We start from the raw sequence: 5,256 nt of genomic DNA, 5'->3' as shown, positions 1-5,256 counted from the left end.
AAGGTCCCTTTGTTTCGGTGCAAATGGTTCAAGCTAACAGGAGGTGGGGTAAAGGTGGACCAGCAATACGGAATGACAATGGTGGATTTCAACAATCTTGGTTACCTTGACGAACCATTCATCCTAGCGAAATATGTCGCTCAGGTTTTCTATGTGAAGGACATGAGTAGCAAACCGAGGAAATGGAAAGATAAGAAAACGACCAGTACATCATGCGATGATCCAAAGCGCCACATTGTTCTTTCAGGGAAAAGAAACATCGTGGGAGTGGAGGACAAGACAGACATGTCGAAGATTATAATATGTTTGGTGAAATTCCGCCCTTCAAAGTGAACACCGACCCAAGCATTAAGTTAAATGATGAGGATGCTCCATGGATACGGCCCAATCGTAAGCAAGCAGGGACACAAGGGAAGAAATGATGTGTAATAATTTATTGTACCAAACTTTGTTGAATGGATCATGTGAATTATATTATCTGTGATGTGTTTGGTGTCCATTTTGAATGATTCGATTGATTCGAGATACCACTGATGATACATGAAATTTGGAGTGACTAAGTCATACTCCTGCCTAGGCGTATAATGGGAAAAGGACTAGAGGAGCCGTAACTGTATGGGATTTGGTGGATCTAGCATTGCCGAAATTGATTGGTCATGCCATAAATACCACTGATGATACATGAAATTTGGAGTGACTTAGTCATACTCCTTCCTAGGCGTATAATATGCATACTCGTAGTCTTCATAGTCGCCGCCGTTGTACTGGTAGTCGCCGCCTTCTAAGTTGTCGCCGTTGTCGTCGTTGCTGTCGTCGTCGCTGTCATCGAGCGGCGCTCGTGGCTCGAACTGAGGGTAGCGCAGGCGGGGGATATCGCCGGCTGTGATGTAGTCCATGACGCTCTATAGAGTCCGGCCGTACCACCATAGCCGACGGCCGGCCTCGTGGAAGTTCCCAGGAGGCAGACCGTCCTCCTCATACCTGGCGAGCGCCCTGTCACGCCGATTGATGAAGAAGGCGTCCCAAGTATGCTGGTTATCGGGATGCCAGCGGGGATTCATCCGCTGCTCCGGCGTGAGATCGAGGTAGTAGTGGTTCGCGATGGCCGCCCGGCGCGCAGTACCCTGAGGGATGGGAGGGACCGGCACGCCTCCCGCGCTTAGGCTCCAGCCGGCGGGGACGCGGTAGCCCGGTGGGCAAGGGTAGTTCGAGGCGCAAAGCTCCTCCACCTGCTGGTAGGTTAGAGTGGGTGCGGTGGAAGCCATGAGAGAGTGATGAGAGATTGTAGAGATGTGATAATGCTGGCCAAGCCGGGCTACATATATGTAGTGAGAAATGGCGGGAAAAATGGGAGCGGGAAGACAGGAGGCGGGAAGAAAGAGGCAGGAAGACAGGGAAGAAATGACGGGAAGAAGAGGAATCCAGAGCTGGTCATCTAACCTTTAGTCCCGGCTGGTGGGTGCAAGCAGGACTAAATGTGGTTTTTGTGTCATCTAAGAAAACTGTCGGTGGGATAAGGACGTTTGGGTAAGCTTTAGTCCCGGTTGGTGGGTGCAACCGGGACTAAAGCTGTCGGAAGGATAAGGACGCGTGGGTGGACGCACTGCTCGATGAGATAAAGCATGTAGCGCACGACGCCCTGTCGGAGGAACAAGACAAAGCAGAAGCGGCGACGTGCCTATAAAAGGAGCATCGATACGCCTTGGCAAGCAGACCAACAAGCCAACCTAGCAGGTAGGGAGAGTTTCATCCCCATGGATGGAGTAAAGGTTTGGAAAATCTCCCGTGGCGCAACTTCTCGAAGATGTCGTCGGTGCACACGCCCTACGGCATCTTCGGAAGTTGCTCCTCGGGAAAATTTTCCTGCAAGCCCGTGAAAGACTCCATCTGCTCTAACAGTGTTGGGTAAAGGGTTCGAAAATCTCCCGTGGCGCAGCTTCTCGAAGATGTCGTTGGTTTACACGCCCTACGGCATCTTTGGAAGTTGCGCCTCGGAATTTTTGCCTGCAAGCCCATGAAAGACAGAGGCGGGAAGATATAGGCGTGAAGAAATGGCGGGAAGACATAGGCGGGAAAGAACTGGCGAGAAGACGGGCGGGAAGAACTTGTGGGAAGACAGAGGCGGCCGAGAAGAACTTCTCTGATTTTTTTGATACATTATTTGTATTTTTAACATGAAATGAATTAGTTCTATTTTTCTTAATTTTTTGATATATTATTTGTATTTTTAAGATTTTGAAATGAATTAGTTTTATTTTTCTGATTTTTTGATATATTATTTGTATTTTTAAGATTTTGAATTGAATTAGCTTCATTTTTCTGAATTTTTCGATGTATTATTTGTATTTTTAAGATTTTGAAATGAATTAGTTTTATTTTTTCTGAATTTTTTGATATATTATTTATATTTTTAAGAATTTGAATTGAATTAGTTTTATTTTCCTGAATTTTTTGATATATTATTTGTATTTTCAACATTTTGAAATGAATTAGTTTTATTTTTCTGAATTTTTTGATACATTATTTGTATTTTTAAAAATTCGAATTGAATTAGTTTTATATTTCTGAATTTTTTGATATATTATTTCTATTATTAATATTTTGGAATTAATTAGTTTTGAATTTCGAAAATAAAAAGTATTTTAAAAAAGACCTTTAGTCGCGGTTGGGCTCACCAACCGCGACTAAAAGCTATTTTCCGCGGGAACCAAAAGCCCAGCGAAAAATGACCTTTAGTCGCGGTTGGTGAGACCAACCGCGACTAAAGGGTCCTTTAGTCGCGGTTGGTCTCACCAACCGCGACTAAAGGTGCTTCCCTATATCTTTGCGCGCGCGCGGAATGGCCACGCACTTCTTCTTCTCCGCTGAACCGTCGCCTCGTCTCTGCCGTCGCCGCGCCGTCGCCGCCCTCGTCTTCTACGCCGTCAGGCTGCCCGAGAGCGCCGCGCCGCCGTCGCCGCCCTCTCTCGTCCTCCCCGTAAGAACCGTCGCGCGTCACCGCCGCCCTCGTCGGAGAGATCACCGCGCCGTCGTCGTCCGAGCTCGTACGCCGCTGCCGCCACACGCGCGCCGCGCCGCCACTTTCGCCGCCACCGCCGGCCCTTGCGCCGCCACATGCGCCGCGCCGCCGCATGCATGCAGTGCCGCCGCGCGCGCCGCTCGGCAGAGACGAAGCAGAGGGAGAGGGGAGAGAAGGCCAGGGTGCGCGCGCCTGGCCGATTTTTTTTTTTTGTTTTTTTTAAAATGTAATTAAGTTTTTTTAATTAAAAATGTAACTTAATTAAATTATGTAAATTATGTGAAGAACTAATTTGTAACTAAGTTTTTTTGTTTTTTTAATTTGTAACTAAGTTTATTTAATTTGTAAATAAGTTTTTTTAATTAGAAATGAAACAACTTTGTTATAAAAGAACGACCGTCGCCACCGCCGCCGCCCCCCTTTCGCCACCGACCCCGCGTGTATACGGAGGGGGCGGCGAGGCCCTCGCCGCCCTCTCCGTATACGCACGGGGTTTTTTTTTTGTTTTTTACGAGAGAGAGGATCGGCACCACCACCGCCACCGCCACCATCACCGCCACCGCCCTTTCGCCACCGAACCCGCGTGTATACGGAGGGGGCGGCGAGGCCCTCGCCGCCCCCTCCGTATACGCGCGGGTTTTTTTTTGTTTTTTTACGAGAGAGAGGATCGGCACCGCCACCGCCACCGCCCTTTCGCCACCGCCACCGGTCTCTCGGTCACGCGGTCATTGCGAGGCGAGGTCGATCGTCCGCATATACACATCTAATACGCGTCCCCCTTCTCGCCTCCATCGTCGCCCTCTCTCTTTAATGTAGAAGAGATGTGATAATGCTGGCATATACACAATTAATTAGTTTTTACTACATGTTTTCAGGAGTGACACATATGGCGGACGATAGAGCCGACCCGATTAGGGATAACTATAATCCGGAAGCTGAGGCACATCTTTTCGGCATCATAAACGGCGACATTCCTTTTGTGCCGGCCGAAGAAGATGAAGAAGAGGATATCTCTTCTTATCTGAACCTTTGCGGTGAAGATGAAGGTCGTCAGCGAGGTGATGACGAAGGAACGGGCACTGTTGATGGAGGTCAACCGTCGACAAACACCTCCGGCGATGTTGATAAGCAATTAGCAATCACCACCTCCGGCGAGGTATATATATACAATGAGCCTCTGGTGATACAAATTTACCGATTTCAATAAATATGTGTATTAACTCGACTCTCTTTCTTATTTTAGCCCTCGGCCAGCGGATCGTCGAAAAAATCGGTGAAGACAACCATTGATGTTATCAGTCCAACCGGCAAGCCGCTGCAGCCCGAAGAGGCGTACACCAAGTTCATCAACCAATGCGGAGTCGTTGTTAGAGACAGCGTCCCGATCACCGTCCAGGAATGGCATGAGCCAGTGAAGGCACGTGTTGGTTCCAGTTTCGTCAGCAAGAGAAAGAAAAAGGAATGCTGGAGAACGCTTGTGGAGCATTTCGTTCTACCTCCGGGATACAACAAAAAATATGAATTCGGTAATGACGATACGGAGGGACGTAAGAGGAGGAGGCTGGTCAAAGAGTTCGCTCTTCAGAAGATGGCCACAGCATTCCGGACATACAAGAAAAATTTAGCGGCTCAATATGTCGAGAAGGGGAAGACTCCGGATTTCAGCGGACAGTATGAGAAGCTGAAATATGATTGGCCCGAATTTGTGAGGCAAAAGAAATCAGAGGAATTCAAGGCCATATCGGATAAAAATAAGGCAAATGCGGCTAAGAAGCAAGTACAATCATATTATGGGGCCAGGAGGATACCGCCTTTCGGAGCCTAAGTGGCGAGAAGATGGAGGATGACCCGAGGTTGCGAGGAATCCCTCTAGGTACAGAGGGATGGGACCCTAGGGCCAAAAGCTGGTGGTACGGGCATGGGGGAACGCTAGACCCGGTGACAGGGGAGTGTACCCACCGAGACACAATGTTTAAACCCACCCAAGCCCTTATTGACGCAATGAGGGATGCTCAAGAGGGGAAGATCAAGTTCAACAGAGAGAATGACGCGCTAACAAAAGCCCTCGAGAATCCTGAACACGGAGGACGTGTACGAGGCAAAGGCGTCATTTCGTGGAAAGAACGGTTTTCCCAGGAAAATGACCCCTACAGTTACAGAAGCCGTAAGAGAAAGGCGGATCGGGATGCAGATGTTGTGGCGCGGTTGGCATCGGAATTCGATGAGATGAAGAAAAC

The sequence above is a fragment of the Lolium rigidum genome, chromosome 4 (assembly GCF_022539505.1).
Source record: "Lolium rigidum isolate FL_2022 chromosome 4, APGP_CSIRO_Lrig_0.1, whole genome shotgun sequence".
NCBI classification, from domain to species: domain Eukaryota; kingdom Viridiplantae; phylum Streptophyta; class Magnoliopsida; order Poales; family Poaceae; genus Lolium; species Lolium rigidum.
The sequence above is the reverse complement of the archived record's forward strand: the minus strand, read 5'-3'. Positions refer to the sequence as shown.